This window comes from Parus major, chromosome 1A (assembly GCF_001522545.3).
Source record: "Parus major isolate Abel chromosome 1A, Parus_major1.1, whole genome shotgun sequence".
Classification (NCBI taxonomy): domain Eukaryota; kingdom Metazoa; phylum Chordata; class Aves; order Passeriformes; family Paridae; genus Parus; species Parus major.
The window spans coordinates 29,212,440-29,235,641 of record NC_031773.1 but is presented as its reverse complement, the minus strand read 5'-3'; the positions used below and the strand labels follow the sequence as shown (position 1 = coordinate 29,235,641).

General features: G+C 38.6%; 1 long non-coding RNA gene across 1 annotated transcript; it reads right to left on the bottom strand.

Moving 5' to 3' along the window:
- Window positions 1–327: 327 nt before the first annotated feature.
- Window positions 328–16,977, bottom strand: LOC117244444. The gene is made up of 3 exons (XR_004497565.1): window positions 16,683–16,977; window positions 7,549–7,654; window positions 328–5,727 (listed from the first exon to the last, which is right to left on the bottom strand). It is a non-coding gene; the product is annotated as an uncharacterized LOC117244444 (long non-coding RNA).
- Between the last annotated feature and the right edge of the window lie 6,225 nt (window positions 16,978–23,202).

Sequence of the window (23,202 nt, the reverse complement as noted above, 5' to 3'; positions counted from 1 at the left end):
CAATTCAAATAATAATAATTTTAAATTAATATACTTTACTCCCCAGGAGCCTGAAATTCTGAAATTTTCTACTGCTGCACCAGACTTAAAGTTTTTATTCATTTTATATACAGTATATACAGGGACCCTAAATAGTCCTCCAGCTGTGAGGAACCCATAATCACCTACTCATCCACCCTGACCCGCCCCTACTCCCACCTACACCACTAATGACTTAACTAATCACCACCTCAAACCCTAATTACCCAATTACAGCCCCTCACCGCCGCTCCGCCCCCAAACACCGCGCCCCGCCATGATGTCACGTCATGATGACGTGTCGCTCCATGCAACACGTCACCAACAACGTATACAACATTGCCATGTTTGCAAAGATGACATCACTACATTTTATCTGCAATTACTCATTAACAAAATAAAGTAATCGTTTACTATCATAAGCACCAAATTACCCACACATCGCCCCCCCGCACCACACCAAATAAAGCGGCCCCACATGCCAGAAACCAGTGCTGCGTGCTGCTGGTTCCCCACGAGCCAGACTGCCACCGATTCGCCACCATGACACACTGATCCACAGCACAGCGGCCCAAAACCAGCATAATTGGCACTGCCATCATTTCTCTGGAAACATGTCACAGTCATGGGAGCCGCCATATTGTTCTGGAAGTCCACAGGGGCCACCATATTGTTCCAGAAGTTCATGGGTGATGTCATATTTTCCAGTAGTTCCTGGGCAGCACCATATTTTTCCAGAAGTTCAAGGGTGCCGCCATTTGTTCCAGGAGTTCATGGCGCCACCATATTGTTCCGAAAGTTCATGGGTGCAGCCATATTGTTCCGGAAGTTTGTGTGCACCGCCATATTTTTCTGCAAATACGTCACTGATCTTGATGCCACCATTTTAACCGCCTAACAACACTGGCGCCACCATTTCCTTCCTGAATCACCCCACCGCATTCATACACCCCTCAGCACACCTCAGCAGCCGCGCTGCGCTCTGCTGCCCCACCACACTCTGACACCACAACACGTGGCGTAGCAAACCTCCAAAAACCATCGGCAACACTACACAGGCACCGCCATATTGCACCGGAAGTTCATAGCCGCTGCCATATCGGACCCCTATCACCTAACCACATGGGTGCCACCATGTTGTTTACCCAAGCACCCATCACAGGGCACCGCCATCTTGGTTAGGTTTAGGGCTATGGTTAGGGTTAGGGTTAGGGTTAGATTCACCTTTGGGGAATCTTACCAAGATTGTACCCTATGTCTTGAATGTATATGCCAGCTAAATTAGATAAACAGCTTTATATATGTAAACAGTGTTGGCATATATCTGCTGAATAAATTCTAGAGTATAAAGTTGAACAAGGTGAACAGAGGTTAACTGTTTCTAGTTTGGATAACCCAAAATTTGCATGCTTTAATTGCCCACCACAACACGAATAGTGTGAAACTGAGTTCAGACTATCATGTGTCATTGCATTCCTGGTTTGAGTGTTGGTACAGAATTGACTTGTAGCATCTGCATTGAATATGTTCTTGCTGCATTTTCTCATTTAAGATGTAACCTCTCAGAAGCCTGAGGGTAAGTAGCAGCTCAAAGGCCTAAGTTCATCAATATAAAAATGATTTCTTTCTCTGACCATGCAGCCACCTGCTACATTTTATTGTGACAGCAACAGCAAAGGAAAATATCAGAAGACCCTCAAGACTACCTTTGTGTCCCTATGCTCAGCATGTACCATTAGCCTGATAATCAATATATCAGTAAATTTTATTATTCAGCAAATAAAGTTTTTGAATCATTAGAGGAGGAAGGGTGCTGGTGGTTCAGACAGAAAACCATATATGCTGTGTCCTGCTATCACATGAAAGACAGCAACTTGCTGCTTTTTTTGCTTTATTTTTACAAATTGACAGGTTTTTTTAATGGCTTTGCACAAGTACAATCTAGGTTATTCACATGTTTCTCAGAATACTCTTGTTCTTTTCCAAGTCACTTGATAATTAAATGTCATAGGAATGTCTCAGAAGTATTGAAGTTCCAAACCCATGGAAAGATTAGACAGGGCCACTGTTCCTTTTACTAAGTTTTGACTTCCTGTAAATTCCTTTACTATAATTTTAGCAATTTAAATTAAAAGGTATTTGAAATTGTTATTTTAAAAAAATCATAAATTCCTTTAATGTCAGAATTACCTAATTCAGCTCTTCCAGATAGGTGATAGGCTATGTGTTCATGTATTTGTTAAATTAAAGCCACAAGGACCAGCAATATATACAGAAAATGTCATCTTACCTTTGACAAAAGACAAGTTTCCCAGAAATTATCCAGTCATGAAGGTAACAATAAATGTGGAATTCCCCACTTCCCATGGCAGATCTGTCCCAATAGTGCACAACAATATAAATGTGTCTTTGTCATTAAAAGTTCTTTATGGATACAGGGAATAATTTTTCCCTACCAGATCAGAATTGGAGCAAGTTCTCTAGGGAAGCTGTGCTTTCCATCCATTCAGGTTTTTAAGACCAGACTGGAAAATGCCCTGAACAACCTGGTCTGAGATCAGAGGTGATGCTGTTTTCAGTAGGAGGCTGGGAACTTCTGAGCATCCTTCCACTCTGAATTATCCTATGATCTTATGACACTATAATCCCAACATTAATTTCCCTGTCTCCAGTTTAGAGACACTGGTCTTAATTAAGCCTTTGTCATCTACTAGGCTTACCTCTGCTCAATTACATCTCACTGCAGTGCTCACCCTCTGGCCACCAAGGATTTTCTCACTCCTGGCTCTGCAGCAGATCTCCAGGCTCCCAAGCTGCTGTTGGTGAACCTTGGAAAAGCTCTTACTGCATCACAAAACAGACCAGAGCCCCAGACCTTCACTCCCTGCCAGGCAGACTAGCAAAAATACATTTTTCTAAAAAAGCACACCACAGTTTCCAGGCTGCCATATCCCTAGCTGCAGCAACTAATTGCAAAAAATATTTGATTATATTGTTTAATTATTAAAGAAGTTCAGATATCAAAGCTAATTCAGATCCAGGATTAAGAAAAAGGGATTCTTCAAGACATGGTAAAAAATCATGCTAATACATGACTTGCTTTCATATTAAAATAGAAATGGTAAGTTTTGAAATTAAGATGGTAGAGTTGTGTATCACATGAAATGAAATTATATATATTTCAGATCCTTTTCTTAAAAATTGCAGCAGAATTCAAAATAAGGGATTTCTTTCAATTAAGAAGCTAGAAAAGAATCATAGTAGAAAAAGTGGGGAAAATATGAGGATAGTTAATATGTTCTCTTTTATCTGTAACAGACATTCTTTAATGTTTTGGAGACAGCAATTATTCTAAGTACATTAAATCTAGTGTTTAAAAAAATTTTTAAGAAGTTAGGAAGTCTGGAAAGAGATAAATAAGTCCAAACAAAATATCCCCATTTCATGTGGTTATCCTTGCCACCTATTAAGGATGTGACTTGCAGTGACCAAGCTCTGTAATGATTTCAGCATGATACAGAGCATCATTTGAATGAAAGAATCCAATTGTTTGAACTTTGGGCTGTATAATAGTCCCTTTCATAGTGAAAGTGTGTTTAATGCATTGAAATTAGTTTGAAGAGAGAAACTGTCCCAGTTCCCTTTTTTTTTTTTTTCCCTAAGCATTTTAGACCTGGAGATTATCCTACAGTATTCAGAAAACCCCACTCAGAAAATGTGAAAACAAATCTGGTCACATTTAAAAAGCATCCTGTAGTCAATGCATTGCACTACTTTGATAACTACAGTGTTAACATCTGCATTTCCTGCTGAGAGTTTGGTAAAGCATTCCATGGAGTTATTACAAGGCACAGATTTTCATTGTAAAGTTTTACATTTCAGTCATGGAGAAGCAAGAAGTGAAGCTGCTATACATCACCCAGGATGAGATCAACATTGCTGTAAACAGAGGAAGTTGATATATCTTTGTCAGAAGATATGGATCAAAATCTGGTCAGGAAAAACTCTAGGTTAAGTAAATATGAAAGAGTATTTATTCATCCATTCCTTCCCACTCCTTTTCAATGGTGTGATCCATCATTAAAAAAGAAGCACCATCATTATTTTTGAAATCTTCTGACTCCTCCACTGGATTTTAGGGTCAAGATCACAGTCTCAGTTAACAACACAGTGTTTATCTCTTTAGATCTTCTAAAAAGTCATGTGTGTCTCCTAGGTCAGAATGACAAATCTTGTTCTTCACTTGTAGCTTTACAATATGAACTAAACAAAGACTTGAGAAGGGGCTGGAATAAGGCTATCATATGGGGACGAGGTTCTGCTCTTAGTTTTTCATCATCTCTTTAAAAAGCTTTGCAGGATACAGCAGAGAAACAAGATTTCATACAGAAAATGCTGATTCAAACCAGACAGAAAATACATCCCTTTTTGTTACCATGGGTACACTTGAAGAGCTTTCTTCTTCCTGTAGTGCTACAATAGCATACCACTGACAACACAATGCAAAGAGCAAAAGATAACGGAAGAAAGAGTAGGACATGCCATCCAGACAGCAAGCCCTACCACCCCAACTCCCTACAATCCCCAAACAACCCCAGCACCAACAGTTTGTCCCTAAATGGTAAAAGGTCACAATTAAAAACAGGAAAATAATCTTCAATATGTAGTGACTCAGAGTATATTTCATAGTTGAAATCAACCATATGCTGATTCCTAATAAATTGAACTTAAAAATAGAATATAAAATATGCAATAAAATATAAACCACAAAAAGGTCATTAAAACAGGAACAAGAATGTTGTGTCTCATTTCTCCTCTTTTTGTATTTCTGATTGGCAATTTAAGCATTTCCTCATTTTCTACAAGTAAATGCTACAGCATCTTGAATGTTATTTTTTGATGACTTTCTCCTAGGACATAAATAATGTTTTTTCATTGCTTTGTTATCAAAGAGTTTTCACTGTGGTTATTTAAAATCTTACATCTTCAGTCTATCTCATCAGTATTCTCCCCCTGTACTTGTCACTGGTGACGCAGAACTCAAATACCGTGTTCAGTTTTGGGCCCCTCACTGCTGGAAGGACACTGAGGTTCTAGAGTGTGTCCCCAGAAGGAAAATGGTGATGGATTTGGAGCACAAGTCTTATGAGGAGATGCTGAAGGAACTGGGTGAAACAGTCTGGGAATAAACGAGCCTCAGAAGAAGCCTTGCTGCTCTCTACAACCACCTGACAGGAGGATCTAACAAGGGGGGAGTCTGTCTGTCTGTCTCTTCTACCAAGTACTAAGTAATAGACAAGAGGAAATGGACTCAAGTTGCACCAGTGGAGGTTTATATTGGAGTTAATAAAAATTTTGTCACCAAAATAGTTGTCAAGCATTGGAACAGGCTACCCAGGGAAGTGGTAGAATCACCATCCTGGGAAGTATTTAAAAGATACGTACATGTGGCATTTCAGAACCTGATTTAGTGGTGAACATGTATTAACAATTTGGCTCAATGATCTTGAAAGTCTTCTCCATCCTAAACAATTCTCTGATTCTATTGTCAGAACAGGAGAAATGGCTTTGACAACAATCTTAAGAAAAAAAAGAGGAAAGAATCTTACCTGGATCATATGGATTCTCACCACAGGGTTCACGTCTTACAATTTTTTTAATGTGCATATTAACTGCTGATCTGGAACAGACAACTGCTCATCTGAAAATCTGGACAAAGCTTCACAGTTAGAGTCACAAAAACCACCAGACACCTGAACCCCAACTTTGGCCTCCCCTGCCTCCCACCACTACCACAAAGGGACAAACTTCTGAGGTTGCAGAGAACCAAAGTCATGAGCTCAACAAAAATCCAGGAATGCAGTAAAATAATGTCTAGTTTCAGCATCAGTTACAACACCATTTCCAGATACAGCTTCCAGGGTTTGAGATAAATTTTCTGGATGACAACTTTTTAAGTATACTGGATGGCATTAAGGAGGATTCACACTACTAGAAAGGTACAAAGTATGTTCCCAAAAATCACTGCATATCCTTTTTATACAAAGTCTGTAGCTTTATACAAGGGAAATCAAAGCTGTGAACAGTGAAAAGATAAAAAATTTTGAGCTTAAAATTCAGCATAGAGTTTTTGAGGGAAAAAAATAATATTGCACAAATCAGGTATAAAAAATACTATTCAAGAGGTTGTGCCCTAACATAAAAGGACTGGTTAATACTAATAATAAGATATTTGGGCTATGAGGAAGTTAAGACAGCAGAGATCACTGTTTCTATAATTTAAAACAGGGTAGCAGGGTAGCACCAATGATGAACAGGCTTAGTTAGAATGTGATTCAACACTTCCCAGTGGTTCCAGGTGCTCTGGCATCGTGATGTGTAGTGTAAGGGCCACATGTGTGTCTTGTGTGGACAAACTTTTGTGTGGTCCTCAGTCTTACACTCCTCCAAACTGGGAACCAGGGCCCAGATGGTCTAACACGGTCTCTTCTAATTGATTCAGGGGTGCCTGAAGAAACATAGCAGAGCAGCAGCTCTCAGTGAGAAGCTGCAGCAAGTCCCTCATCAAAAGATCATGTGATGATGATTCCAGTAAAACCAAGGACACAGCAAGTCAGGCCATTCAGGGTACAGGATATACCTCTATAATCTTATCCCTCATGTCTCCTACAACCAGTGCAGAATCACTTTTCTTGCCCAACTCCATGAGTTAAATTCTACCTGCTTTTATTTAAGTTATATGAATACTCTGAAACCAGTGTTGCTCCTGAGTCATCTCACACTCCAGCTGGATCAAATGAGAGTAGCCAAGCAGGGATAGACTGACTCATTACTCAGATTTGAGGAATGCCTGCATTAAAGAACTGTTATTTACTCTCCTCACTCTTAGTAATCATTTAAGAGGAGGAATGAAACACAAATGTTAATTTTCAGCTCATGAGAGTAATAGCTTTTTACAATATTCAGAGTTGGGTTCTTTTCTACTTTTCTCTGACACATCAGTGCAAAAAATAGGTGTTTGGATAAGGAAGGAGAAGAACAGCATTCAAAAATAATAAATGGAAAGGGTTCTTCTTCAAATTTGAATGGAAAAGCAAATTTCATGGCTAAATTGCCTATATCTATTTATGCATAAGTCAAAAATAATGAAAAATTAGTGTATCTTCAACCGTATTTTCTTTAGCAATGCTGCTCTTTAAAACCCTAAGAGAAAAAAGTCTTCTTGTTTTGATTACACTAACTCAGCCAGAGTTTCCTTCAACAGATTTTATTGTTCCACACCCTCCATTTTCACAACTCAGAGCTTAAACTTCGAAACTTTTATTCACACTGAATGGCCTTAAGTAATCATATCTATTTCGAGTGAGCCTTCAAGGGGGAAGCTCTGTGTTAGCTAAGGTTTCTAAAACTGGCCATGCATGAAAAATTCTTGTGTGAAACCAAGTCATTAGGCTGTATCTCATCATGTACCAACAAGACTGTCAATTCATTTCTGTTTTCACAGATGTTTACCAGTTGTGTCATGCTTACCCTTTAAACATCATTCACAGCTCCATCTCAAGATGAAGTCATCTCAGATACAAAGCAAGCTGTCACTTATTTTCAGTATGGGTGTTGAAGATGCTAAAGACTATGTCTAAAAAGCAGAGAATTAAGGAGAACATACTCTTTAAAATTGTTGGTCAAAATTTTTAAAAAATCAAGGTCTGAAACATAAGAAAGAGTCATATTTGCTAACTAGAAAGGACCCTTGGCATTTCAAATACAAGAAAGCAACTATCTATGTATGTTTAGCAGGTGCATTGTAAGCTTCTGCTTGGATTGAAAGAGCTGGGAAAGTTAGGTGTTAATAGTATACATTTACATATGTTTCAATATTAAGTTCATTTTGGTCATGTGGGCTATATCTATAACTTGGAGCTAAGGTTGAACGAGCTCCACCTAAGGTGGAGCTAGGTTGAACCCAAGCCTACAGCCACAAGCCTTCTCTGTTTTAATCCCAGGATTTATGCCCAAACACACATGTGTCTTAATGCTAAAAATTCTACTGCACTCCTAAGAACAAAGTGCATTTCTACTCAACATTTTTAATGTTGATATCTTGAATTTACTGATGGAGTGCCTGATCTTAGCAGAGAAATTTATCCAAAGTCTTTCATATTGTCCACTTTCACTTTTCCAAACCATTATTAGAAAGAAATTTCATTATCATTCACTTCGGCTGATAAAAAGAAATTTAAATATTTGGCCCAATTTATGCAAAACTTCATTCCTTGTAAGAAACTATTTTTGGGAGTGTTCTCAGTTTCCAGTTATAAAGCTTATTCATTCCTTGTACACCAAATCAATTTCTCAGGATGTTTAGATTATTTGTTCAGATAGGGAAATTTCAAAAGTGTTCAGTTTGCATCTATTGTTTAAAAGTGCCCTACAATTTTAGTTCTGCATTACCTTTTTTTTTTCTTTAAGCTGATCAGGACAAAATCAAAGACAGTTTTCATAGCTGGTACCAAATGGATTGTTAGAAGTGATGGCTGCTTGACCTCAGTGTTGTACTTTTGCCCTATAAAACTGTAGGAGTCATGGGCAAGAATCTAGGCTGGTGAAAAATTCTGTTATCACACAAAAGCAAAAAACTGGAGAGTCACGGTATTACAGAACCATGATGTTCACAAGTCTGTACTGATACACTGAAGCAGAATTTTCAGCAACATGATTCAACATAAATAATTATTTGGCAGAATATTCTGGCTAAATTTGTTTGGTGTTTATCCACGTCAGCTAAGAGAAAGAAAACACTTCAACCAGTGGGTGAAATACTAGCTTAGAACAAATACTTACACACTTTCAGAAATGGTACATAAAATCTCTTACACGACAGGTAAATCCTTAAAATTTACTGGGTTTTATGACTAAAAGAAGATCAGCCAAATTACTGCATATGGTTCAACAGCTGTTTCCTTTGACCTGCCAAAATATTTCCTGTTACCATGCTAGGGGAAACCTAGTATTTGTAATTTTAATGAATGAGGAAACTTAAATTGTTGGATTGCCAGAACTATAACTACAAAATGTTAAGCACTTCTTAGACATATTTATAGATTTTATAGATAATGTCTCTTTCTGAAGAGGTCAAACTTTAATGACACCTCCAAAGGGAAAGGCTCAGGATCGTCTAAGTATTGTTGGGAAGGCTAAAGCTGGAAACCAACAGTGATGTCAGATGAAAGCATCACTGATGTGATGTTCAGAGAAGAGGACAAAGAAAATCCATAGCACTATCATGATGGGAAAGAGGGAAAGAAACCACAGACTGTGCCAGAAAATCACTGTGAAAATTGTCTTAGCTTTGTGTTCTGCTTCACTCTTCACTTCCTATCAACGTGACATTATTCTGCTTTACATTCTTCATTTATCATCTTTATTAATAAATCCTGTTCTAAAGTAATCATTAACTAGTGATCAGTCATGTTTTCATGACATCTTGAATTAATCTCTTGCTAATTTATCCTTCCTTGCAATTGCCATGACTTAGAAAAACTTGATTACTTGCTTCTTAAAACCATTTTTTTCAAAATTGGGAATTAGTCTCAGCACTAATGTGAAGTGTGAAATGTAATATGACAATATGTCCCATCCTACCTTAAGTGACCATGAGAGGCAGCTAATTTGGCTTCTTAATTTAAAATGATTTATAAATGTGGATGTTCTTTATCTGGAAACTGTCACAACTCTGCAGATTAGGCTGGTAATGCTGCATTATCGGGGCACCAATCTTTCAACTAAGACAAAAACAAACTGCAGATTTAGACTTAATTAAGAACTAGCTAAAAATTCACAAGTATTTTTGAAATCCTTTGAAAGGAGGCAAATTAAAAACTCAGAACTTGTTCAGTTATTTTTATTCAATTTAAGAATTTATATGAAAAACTGAAAACAAAAGACTTTATAAAGTGTATAGAAAGTTTTCTTTCTGAAATTCAACTTATTCCTTTCAGGTACCTTATTTCCACCTTTGGGGATCTTTTGATACACTCTAATAAAAAAGAAATTAGAACTTTGTTTTAAAATCAGAACAAAGAGGAAAAAAGTAACAAATTCAGGGTAATTTTCTGCTATCAAAATTTTTGAGATTCCCTAACTCCAGAGGAGAAATTATGTCTCAGAAAAATATGCCTTTTAATGGGACAGTGACAACAAATAGAAACACAAATTAAAAAACAACTCTACAGTCTTAAATAATTATGTCAGAGCATGAAATAATTAATTTTTTTCTCATACTGGCCTATTGGAAGGCAAAGTCAGAAGGTCTTCTTCCAAGGGTAAATTGTCATTAACAGAGCAAAACTCAATAGTTAAACTGTATATTAGAAAACATTTCCCCAAAGAAAAATATCAATTTTTACAGCACTCCACTGAGAGTCCTTAAACAGATAAGTTTATGAAATTATGGGACAGCAGGAAAAAAAGGCCAAAAAACCTAGATACAACAAAGACTTATCATAAGTAAATATAAGCCAACATTCTGTTTCTCTGCCCAGTGTGGAACAGTCATAAAGAAAATGCAAAAATAAACAATAATGATAGCTGCTGTGTTATAATGGAATGTTTGGCACCATATCTTTTTTGAGTAAAACCAGTGATTTTTTGTGCTCTCCTGTCAGCCTGACTTGTTTCACCTTCTCCCCATCTGCCAGATTAGCAGTTCCACAAGACCATTTATCTTACCTACAGTACAATAATATGTCATTTTGAATTTAGGGATGAAAGGTGCATTTAATATTATTGTACAGTTTATAATGATTTCTATGTTGAAATGTTTCAAAGTTTGACTTAGTATGGAGTTAATATCCGTCTTCAGGAAAAAGAAAGTGTTCATACTGTTCAAAGTTATTTTCTGAGGAAGTTCTGAAGTGATTGAAGTGCATGCTGTCCTTCATTAAGCTTTGCCTCAACGTCTGACGGCCTTGAAACTCTTGCATAAACCATTTTTACATGCAGAATTAAAACAACATTTACTTGTTCACTCTTTCTTAGGTTGTGTTTCTTAACCTCTATAGTCTCCTCCATGTCTAACAAGGCCTTTGGAATAGGAACAACTGTACTCCACTCCCTGGCCAACCACACATAAACTCATACAAGAAAATCTTCAAATCTAAGAGTCCTAGGAACAACCTTCTCTTCATTTGCAAAATTCAGTGCCTACTGTCAGTGACAGTAGATGGTAGACACCAAGACTCAATTTCAAACTCAAGCTTCCACACACCAGGCTTTTCTCTGTATCTTCGTCACTTTTCACTCTGAGCAAATTCCTAGGAAGAGCAGGTTGTGATTGACATTTTAATAGCTGTCTTTCATCATAAAATTTCACTGGGGACCCACAAGGAACTATCGTTACTGCTAGGAGCTAATAAAGGCCAGAACATAATTCACTAGCTTCAGCTGGGGAAACTGCAAAAATACAGATTTCATTCAGATGTAATTGCCAATAAGAGATTAACTTTCCTATAGCACTGTCTAGAAACAGTGTAAGACTTCCTCCTGTCAAATCCTTAAAGTGAAGTGCAAAAACTCACACAGATAGTGGGAGAACTTCCCTCCTGGGGCAAATGGCATACATTAACTTCAATGAGGTTTTGCCAGCTAAGACAGCAGAGAGGGCCCTGCAGGTTGTCCTCATAAATGTTTAATACCTGTAGTGAGGATGATTTACCCACTCCTTAGGAGCCTGTGGTCTCCACAGTTTTTATAATTTTATCCTTCTAATGTCTAATCATGTCCAGCCCCAGATTTGGCAAACATTCATAAAAATGAATATGAGGGTTAAATTATTAACCTCCAGGATTTTCAGGATCCAAAGTGAATCCATGATCCAAAAAAAATTTTTACCCTGCTTGAGAAATCATCTGCCTTGTTGACATTAATCTTTCATCTGCTTCACAGGAGGTGAGGTAAAGCATTCATTCATTTTGCTTTATTTTATCATGTCTTTGATGGTTGTAAATTTTTTAATGAAAATAAATTTTTTTCAAAGAAATTGTAACAGCCGCAGTATTTAAGGAATCTTTTCAGAACTTTGAAATTTATGCAATGTATTGAATTTTATCAATGACTGTCCTCAAGACACCTTTCTCCAGATTTCTAACTACTTAGACAATGAGAAAGACTGGACAAGGTGACTATTTGGAAATATCTGAAATCCACTGCACTTTATAAGAATCTTATAGAAGCAGTGACACAGTTCTGTGAATATTTCTTGCAATTAAATTTTTTTAATTTAATTTTTTTAAATTTTTCCACATGCACAATATTTTGTATTTATTATAATAATTTTTAATATATCTACCTAAAATTTAAGTACTATTGTTTAAAATTTTTACACTAAGTATCGCACATCCCTTAAGTCATGCTGAAGGTATTCTCAACGGTTTCCTGAGCAATCATAAGGAAAATTTTAATTTTTCTGTTTATTATGTGATCAACAGTGCCTGGTTGTTTCAGGTGATACAGCAGACTGAAAAACTTTAAATTAAAAAAAAGCTCTCCTCCCTCCTTTATCACCATTTTCTTTACCTCTTTTGCTCTAGAAGGCAATGAAACTCCTCAAACATCAAGTCTCTAAAAGCTTCTTAACATATTCTAAATTTTTTTCTCAGTGATTAATTTCTTAAAATAAGATAAGAGCACAGTGAAAATGTTGGCACTGTCCAAAATCATTAGTGTGTTAATCTGGCCTGGCCCAGCTACAAATAACATTTATACATAGAAAAGAATTGGAAAGGTGTGGGAGGCCAACTGCAGCTGCACCAGCAGCCCAGGCACTCTGGGACAGGGTGCAGGAGGTGAGGAAGAGCCCCCAGGTTGAACTCACACAGCAGCAGGAGGCTGTGGGCAGCAGGGAAAACAGGACCCTGCTACGCTGTGTGGGAATGCTGTGGCAGGAGGCAGAGGGAGAAGCTGTGTGTCCCACTGGAGAACAAAGCATTTCTGTATGTAAAGCTCAAACAGAAACTGAAACCACAGTTTGAGAATGCTCCAAGATGAAAGAGCCAAATTTAACATTTGGAGAGGGACTAAGTCCCAGCAATAAAATCAGACTCTAAACAAACAGCGTCTGGACTTCAAAAATATCTTACTTGGCATCCAAGGAAAATAAAATTAGGCTCAAGGCAGAAAAAAAAAAAAGGGGTGGGGGGGGAAAGAAATCTCTTAAATCTCTTAAAATCACAATTCACAAGAGCAGGTGTTCTTCAGTAAACACTGCAAGTCCAGACAAAGAGATGTTGGAAGGTGATGCAAGAATTTGGATGAATTATCAGCTTTGTAAGAGATTGCAGATAGCATTTCACCATGAAGAACATTGAAAGGAAGATGGAAACAATAGGAATGCTGGTCTTCCTAAGAATGTAACCCAACAAAGAGCTGAAAGCAAAAATAGCAGAAGAACATGTCAATATAGAGAAAACAAATGAACATGCATTTATATAACTTGTGTAAGGCAGTACAGCACAAGGACTAGAGTGAAAGAACATGAAACATTCAGATCTTACAAAGTGTGCTTCAGTGGAATGCCTCAGCAACAGCACACTGTAATTGGCTTAGAAGGGATCTGAAGTTCTTGTTTTCACTAAAGGCAAGAGCTGGAGAAGAAGAAGAAGGGGCTATCCAAACTAAGAAAGATTTATAATGTCTTGCATAAGGCAGAAAAACTCTCACTAAAATAGATCTGGAAATGGCAGTTTATGTCTCCAAGAAGTTGTGCCTTGCCCTGAAGCTACAAAACAAGCTGCATGGATTCTTGCCTTGGGATATCACAGAGTGGAGAAAAAGATAAGAGATGTTTTTACTGTCCTATGTGAGCTTGTCCAAAGACAGCCCTTTCCCTCAACAAATAAAGAAAAAGAGGACACTGAGTACTCTGCCTCATACCTAAGGTAGCTGCCCTGGGTAGCCCAAAAACTTGAATGCCTGCAGTACCTTCCCCCATCTTCCATGGTCACCCGGGCTAATTAGATGGCATGGCAGCTCCACCACCATTTTAAAAGAAATCATATACAACTTCATGGAGCAATAAGCTCCTTCTCAACGATTTCTTTTGCTGTATTTTGAGAGCTGAAGCAGGACTGAGCATGTCATAAACAGATGCAGAGTGGTACCTACTTTCTGGCTCCTGATTGAGCTGAGATTTGACTCAGATGTCAAATTGTTCAGACCATGCAGGAAAACTATTCAGAAATGTAAGAGGTATTACTCTAGGCTGTCCAGAAAAATTGTAAGATGCTCTTGGAAATTACTCACCCTGAGAAGTCAGGGAGCAACTGAGCATCCTCATCACATATTTTGGACAAAACCACCTAAATTCTGCTTAGGCAATTACTGGAATTAGGCCTGATCAAATCCACTAAAAGAAAACATATTCAGGTTTCAACTAGATAGAAATGCCAGGACAGATGATCATCATCCATGGATTATCCACGCCTGATGCATCAGCAGGGGTCTGATGGGAGAGCTGAAGAAGTAACAGATCATACTTGTTTTCATTCAGCACTCCCCTTGGGAGACACCGTCTGCATCTCAAAAAGCAGCTGCAGTCTGTGGAAATTCCTCAACCCTGTATCTATTTCCCTGATGTTAGGACCTGTGAGAACCCAAGTTCTGGAAAATGGTGAGGAAAGTATTGGCTTTCCCAACTTTATATGAGGTAAGAAGAAAGCTGGAAAATGCACCCAGACCAAAGGTCTGCAAAGATCTCCCATACCCAGCTGTTTTGACATAATCACTGTTTGTGTCTCAGACCATGGTCTGAGTTGTTTCAGCTCCAGGTGTTTCACCTGAACCACAAGATTTCTCTGTATTTATATTCTAAACAGCTCAATGTGCTAAAGTTTACATAGATTATGTTTTGATCTTTTTATTTATATAACAAAAAGCATGACAGATGGCTCAGAACAACTTGGAAAAAGCCCAGCCTGATAGGTTAATGCTAAACAAACAGGACAAGAAGTTAAGTTTAGGCAAATGAAAGAGAAAAGTTTACATAGGAAGTTATGCAAAGAGAGGTTACTTGTCTCAGGATTACTGGAAATAAAAAGTTTCCTTGAAATGGTAAACACCCCAGGAAAGCACATCTAATTAGACTTCCTTGGTCAATGGCCTGCAAGCACTTCAGACCAAAAAAAGAGCAGGGGATGAAAGTGATGGCCAAATGCCTGAGACACATCACAGGCATTAGCAAGAGCTGAGCATCACAGCACTCACACAGAAAAGAAGGACCTGCTTGTGTATTTATTATGGGAAGTGTAGTCATGAGGCAGGCTCAGGATGAAAATAACAAGTCATGGATCTTCTAGGCTGAAGCTGGCTCATGTCCTACTGGTCCAGAGCTTGAGCACACTGCATTGGTATCATCCTGCAGTACAGCACTTGGACATCAAAGGCAATGGCAGCATTTCATTTCAAGCAGAACAGACTTAAAGTGTAGAACATTATGACATTAGTAAGATTCTATACTCGTTTTAGACATGGACTGTAGATGTCACTGTGCCACAGGAAGACATGCATTAGCAGTAATTATCCAGTGCAGTAATATTGGGACAGCAGTTTATACAATCAATCCATCTGAACTTTCAGACTGGACTTTCCCAGCTAAGTTGGAGAGGGGGTCTCTCTGTTCCTGCTGTGGAAAGCAGGTCACTGCCCACTGAGACTGCAAGAGCAGGGAAGCCAGCAGAGATGGATGCTGACTTCAGACATGCTGTGGGGGCTGGGAGACCACTCCCCCACCCCTTGGCTACTGGTTAGGGATGCAGCTGTGTAATATCTGAATTTCCTGAATAAATCAAGTTACTGATGGGTACTTAATGAACAGATATGCTATAAACACTGTACTATTCTGTGTGCTTCAAAGAATTTAGTGTCCAAGCAGTCTGATTTCTCCTGACTCGGACACCAGAAAGATCAGGAAATGAAAGATGCTTTTGAGATCTGGAGCACAGGCAGATTCAGAGTAAACCTCCTCTGCAATCTGATTGATATGTGACTGCAGCACAAACAGATATTTTTCAACCATTTTGGTGCCTGTTGCAATGACATTCCTAGCCAGTCTTGGGGTGTGGAAGTCCCACAATATATGTATTCTGGCCTGGAGCTTCTAATCCAGAATTTAAACTACCTGCAAGCAGCAGCATAATAAGAATAATGTTCTTATTTAGGATACTGGACACAGGCAGGCCTGGATAGAAAGCCAGCATGTTCAGCAGCATTCTTGCTACCAGCAGGGGCTGTCTGTCTGTAGCAAGAACTATTAGTTTTACCCCCCAACACTGTCTTCCCCAAGTTCCCCATAACAGTTTACTGTCTTGCCTGAAATGCACTTCCCTGGCAATATTGGCATCTAGACACAGTACTGCTGCTGGGTAGCTTGTCCAGCTAACCAGTGGAAACCATCCTGGTGGAAACCTCATGGAACAAGGCTGCCAAGTATGCAATGAGAAATACAGTGCACTGTGGCTCAGGGTTACAAGCCAGCATCCAGATTTGGGATTTCAGCAAGAGGGAACATAGAAACTCTTCAAGTCAGCAACGCTATGATCCCCCATGTGATATAGCTCTAATGTTGCTAGCTGCTGTGGGACAGTTTGTGGTGTCTTAAAACCTGTACTCACCACTGACACATGCCATTGCTGTATTGTTGTCCTGGATATTCTGAAAAACATAGGAAAATATTTGAAAAAGGGTAGGATGGAGTAGTTGAAGTTAATGATGGACCTGTTTTCCACTGGAAACTGGCTTAACTCTCTGCTGAATTATTGTTTTAAGAGCACAGTGTAATGAGACATGGACACTGGGAGTCCAATTCTTTTCTTGTGTTAATTTAGAAAAACGTATCTTCATTTCCTTTTGTACCAATGTGACAAGACAATGAGATTTAGGGTTCAGAAACTCACTTCCCCTAAACCAGCACTGCTGATTTGTCAATCTCGGCCCATATTGTCTTTTACCTACCCAACTCTTGGTTATGCTGCCAGCCCCACAGCAGAAGCCCAAAACACAGAAGAAAACACAACATAGGCTGACTAACAGCCTGCCAGCTTGCTGCTGCCCCTCAGCCTGGTTCAAACCAGCATTATACCTGTGCCAGGGTACTGTGCCATTCCTGTGGCTGCTGTCCAGATATAGTGCTAGTGCTATCTAAAGGCATTATAACTATAAGGTTAGTGTCAACCTCCTTTTACATTCATCAGAGTAAAACAGGGAGAAGTGTAGACATTTGTAGCACAGATTTTGTCCAGAATGTGGAGGGAAAGGGGAAAATTTGAACTTTTCTATGGAAACTGAGCCTTCACAATATTTTTCAGGTAATTCTACGTGTAGTTCTACATCCCTTTATAATGACACTTCACTGACTGACAGTAATCTTGGATCATTCATTAACCACACTCTTCTGTCCTGCTATTGACCTGCTGGATTCTAACTGCAGCAGTGCATGTGTGGTCTCCAGAGGGGTTCCCCTGTGAGGAAAAAAATCAGAGAAGTGCCTCCCATCCATCTTGATTGTAATTGTGAGCAGAAGGCTGTGCAAAGTCACACAGACTAAATTTGTTTCCACTGACTCATGGCTGCCTCTGGGAACTCTGAGCAAATGCAGCTGCTGAGCAAACTTTTAAGCTGCTTGTTTGTAGGTTGATCATAATTGCTATCAGAGAGCCAAGGGATGCAGAGCTTTTATGAGGAGTTCATATACAATATGTTTAGTAGCCCAAGGGGGAGATTTCTACCCAGCGATTTTCTCTGCACATCTGTTCACTTACCTCCTTTTTTGCATACCTATTGTTATTGCTAGATCCTACTCCTCTTGAAAACACAGAAATAAGGGAATCTTTGCAATGCCACAGAACCAGATCACCCTTTGATGCTGCAGGAGGAAGTGAATCAAAACTCTCAAAAACTGCCTCTTTGTTTGCCTAATTGAACCTGTAGGAATCACAGGCAGAGCAATTGTTGATCCCAGATTCAGCAGGGCCTTGAAATCAGATCCAAGACTACACTGACAACTTCTTATATTAGTTAGGGCTATTGTCATTTGTTTTCAAGCCTCATGTGGTATCAGACACTACTCCATCCTTCTGGAACAGAACACAGAACCATGGGGTTATTGGTGAGACATGTGCTATGAAATACCAGTGTAGACCAAAACACACAGGCATGTCAAGAGGGACAAACCCTGACAATGTCATTTTTTGTTTCTTGTATTATTACAGATGCCATTCACTTTCTTTAATTTTTACTTAATCAGTATGAAATATGCTGGATATGAAACATCACAGAATCATAGAATTATTAAGGTTGGAAAAGACCTCCAAGATCATCACCTTTGAGCAAGCACCACTATGTCAAATACACCATACACTAAGTGCCATACCCAGTTTCTTGAACACTTACAGGGATGATTACTCCACCACTTCCCTGGGAAGCCCATTCCAACCCCAAACATTTCATGATTCTTTGAAACTATTCTATAAATGTCTAAATCACTTTACATTGACATTCTTTTTTGCTTGTATTATGAATATCAACATAAATCTGTTAAAATAATTTCATATTTATTAGAACTAACAGGAGAAATCTATTTATATATCTATAAACACTGATTAATATCTCTGTGTATACACATACCTTCATAACATCTTTGACTTCTTTGAAGCAGCACGTAAGTTCAGTTGTTTGCCGAAGTGTGTCACCTTCACCTTTGTCATACATAAAAGATCTATCAGTGACAGAAGAGCCCCTTAACCTCCCAAAGCTGAGACAGGAAGAGCTATTCTTCAGGACTTTTTGTCATTGCAGTCTTATTTTCTGTGTAAAAGTTTATTACAGGTTTAGAAATATTGAAGTCTGCTTTCCACTGTCCTTTACTAACCCATGCCAGACATTCTCAAATCCCAGCTGTGCTTTTCCAGAGCAAGGTGATGTGGTCTCTGTAGCTCCTCATATCATAAAAAGGTCTGAGTCACCACTTTTTGAAGGGTAGTGGTCTCTCTTTTCTGGACAAATGAGAAAAAAAAACAATGAACTTTTGAATGGTACTAACTAAAGTCAGTTCACAAAGACTTCTGATTAAAATCCCTTTGAAAGTGTGACATGGACTAAGGTTTCTCTTAATCAAATCTTGTTTGGCATTCTCTGGAAACATATACAGAATATCTCTGGCAATTATGTCTTCTTTGACAAGATCTGCATTTGGAGAGAGTAAAGTTATCATGTGAGAGGAAGGTCAAATACTTAAAATTCTACACACTCAGGATGAGCCTTTATCTAGTCTGATGTCAGAGATGTCAGTTTAAGAGTTAATTAAAAGCAAAGCAATTACTCACTGCTTCACAACACCTTCCATTCTAGCAGTTAGAAATGTGGGAACCTGCTTAGCTGGAGTTTATATTTGTACCAGGCTATTTAACAGGCAGTGGTGAGCATTTTAGTCATGAATTGTCATTATTAAGTAATTTTTATTTATTGTTTCTGTAACCTCCTATTGGAATGAGTTCCACAGTTTACCTATACTTTCCATATGTGAAAAAATCTTCACCCATAACATTCATGTAGAAACTCACCATCCACAATAAAATGAAAATAAAGCTTCTTAAAAAAGAAGCATAATTGCTGCAATATGATTGGTAATATTGCTTCTGTTTCATGATGCAAATAACTCTCTGTGGTTTATAATATCAAAAATTGGAAAATAATGCAATGAGTATATAATTTCTACTGAGTAGCTCTCTTATTTTTGATGTATACCCCGGTGTGTTTGTCTTTTGAACGGGAAAATAGCCATTACAAAACGTGTCTAGATGCAAGAGGGGCTTGTAGTCAGTTCCCCATCAGCTGTGGGTAGGCAGTGGCCAAGCAGGGGAGAAATTTGCTCCAAAGGCAGCAAAGACCCCAGAGGGTCATCACCCACTGCAGCCCCAGCACCAGACACTGCTAAAATTATCCTCCAAATGCAGCACCACCCAAAAAGCACCTGATTTGTTTCCATATCTGTCTTGGAACTGGAAATAATTTGGTTGCTTTATGTGCAACAAACTCTAATAAACATCCTGCAGAAGCTCAGCTAAATGCCATTTCCCCAGACTATGGGTTTATCAATGAACTTTCACCAGCTCTTTATCTTTCTGCTCCAGGGGCTGATGTACTTCTCAGGAATGTTCTGGGAGTGGAAAACCCAGTCCCTGGAGGTCATGATCCCATACAGGTAATTCCCAGTGCCCAGGGCTACTTGTGGCAGAAAACCCTTACAGCCTATGGCATGGGGTACTGCTGGGCAGTGCCCAACACACTCATCTGGGCTGGATCCTTGAAAACATTCAGTTTTCCATTCCCCATGTAGCAAGTGCTGGCTGGATATAGTCCCATCAAAAAAGTAATGCTCAAACCTCTTGATGAAAGCTGGAAACAGACATTTTAATCGTAATGCTTAGGCCTTCTGCTACTGATTTTTGACATGGGCTTTGGCTTGTTCTGTGGACCTCAAGTGAAACATAAGGATCTGAAGGTAAATCTGAAAGAAGACCACTTTTTTATAAATGGGAAGGCTGCAAAATGGCCATTTCTCTCATTTTTTGCATTGTGCACTCAAGATTGCATTGTTTAGTGTATTTCTGAGCTGTGACAATGCATTGGAAGACCTATAATATCCCTGGAAAAAACAAAATACTAATTTATGGGACAAACTGATGGAACAGAAAAGCCAATTTTTAGTTCAGGCACGGAGTTGAGCACAGTCTAAAGAGTTCTCCATCTCAATCCAGACTGTAGACAGAACTTCAAATATGCTGAGCCCTGTACTTTTCTGCTTTTGGCATTTTGTATGGTTTCTTGTTACTTCAAATGGTTTTTGTTAAATATTGAAAATAATGAAACACAATTTTCTTCCCAATGTACCATGACACATAGTGGTTAAATCTGCTAAAAGGAATGTGTACATACTGCCAGCAATCCAGATGAAGTCAGTGACAAAAGTAGGGTTGAGTGGGAAAAATCCATACACAAAAAATCCATTAACAGTTTTGCTAATTAAATTATTGTGCTCATTAGAATGAGAAGCCAGCCAAGAAGAACAAATTGTTGGTTGCCATTGTTATTTTCTACAGTACTTTTGCATGAAATATTTGCATGCAAAGAAATTGATCATGACTTCAGCAACTGTTCTTGCATGAGACCACAAACTCACTTAAAGAAAGCAAATTGATTTTTCTTAGGGGTGGTCCAAAAGAGCCGAGCGCAATGAGGATCTGGGCACCTTCCTGTATGCATCAATCTCTGTGCACCTCTCACTGTCCTGGTATTGACAGTCTCCACAGGGCTGTGCCATACATGCAGAAAAGTTTAATCACCTGGCACAGGTCTGGAAGGTGGCTCAGCACTTCATTAGGAGACTCAGCAGAGCCAGGCATAAGAGTTGTTATGCAAACCAGCTCCTGTCAGTGCCATACAGTCTGGGCACATCCTGATGAAGTGTTTAATTGATAAAAGCTTCAAAGCCTGCCCTTTACATAGATAGATATTACCACTCTTTCAGGAGTAAGGCATAGAGACAAGATGGGCTTTGGTTGAGAGGAAGCAGGTGGCTGAGGTAAGTTCAGAACAGAGATTCTCTGGGGGAGAGGTGCCTCTTTTCACTGTTTCAGAATCATTCAGCTCTGAGTACAGCTCTGGGCAGGACAGGTCAGGCTGTCCTTCTTCCCTCACCACTTTAGTCTAACATCACTCGTTGAACCTATTATTAAAATTGCAATGACAGTTCTTCAGGATTTTTTTTCTTTGTGTTTTTTGATAGAAGGAAAGATAATGGAAGTACCAGGCACATTATTCAGCAAAGTGACTACTACATCATAGAGATCCATGTCATGGTTTGTGAAATACAAAGGAAATAAGTGACTGTAGATCCACCTAGGCTGTGTTTCCTCAGAATTCTTGGTCACCATCCCAGACCATTACCATTTCACAGGACATAACAATGATAGTTGTCCTACAAGTCTAGCCATCTGTACATAATTAAAGTTTATATTTTAAGCATTGTAGAACTGATGCAATGCAAACCACAAACCTATTTGGTTGCTCTTGTTAGTGCCAGTCAGCAAGCAGGAACTGAGGATACCTCAATAAAAAATCAAGAAGTTTGACTTATCTCTTCTGACCAAATATAACTTGTCTCTAGATGAGACAGTTTCCTCTTGAGATCACTGGGAACTTGGGCTAAGTCCAGGAAAAATTAAGTTTTTATAAAGAGCAAGAAGGGCAAGTACACAACTCACAACTAGCTTGCCAGTGAAATAAAAATATTTCTCTTTTTTTTTTTTTTTTTTTAATCATAAATGCCATGTAATCTCAAGGCTGGTTTCTCAATAAATTTTTCTTCATTCTTCAGTGCAGTGATTTATTGCATCCTTTAACAACATTAATCCTTTTAGTCCTGGCCCATGTGCAGTATGTTTTAGTGTTAATGCATTTTTAGGCAAATACATCTGGAATTTTTGATCCATATGATATTAGAAGCTTTTGAGAATGCTGTCTTTGTTACCCTTGTAATGGCCATGTCCCAGTTTGAAGAACTAAGTCTACTAGATTTTGAAAAGTCCACAGAAATCCTGTTATATTCCCAATAATAATCAGAGTGTTCTTTACATCTCTATGTGTGGTACCAGCATTTTTGGTGTAAACAGGTTCCTGGACAGCAGGTTTGTACAAATCATACTCATGTCTTTGTTCTGAACTCAGGTCACTAGGACATTATTAGCACCACAGTTTACACATGTTATCCCTCCCACTGCGGCCCAATCAATTGTGTGAGATGTGATGCTGAGAATAACTGTAGTTTAGCTACTGATAACCAATTTATTTTGGGGTTTGTGCTAATTATGAAAGCTATAACTTATATGGGATTCCAGGCTGAGCAGGCAAAGAGGTTGTTTGGTGTTTTATCTGAATCAGAACTAAGAGATTTGCACTTAACATCATTTACTCTTGGTATTTCAATGTGAAAATGAATCAGTCTTCTTTTCCAATAGATCTGGGTGAGTTTGGTTGCTCATTTCCTGCATGCCACGTAGATTTGAATCTGTCACACCACAAATATAGGTGTTCAATATCCTTTTCTCATGTTTATGAGACTAATTATATCTTTAA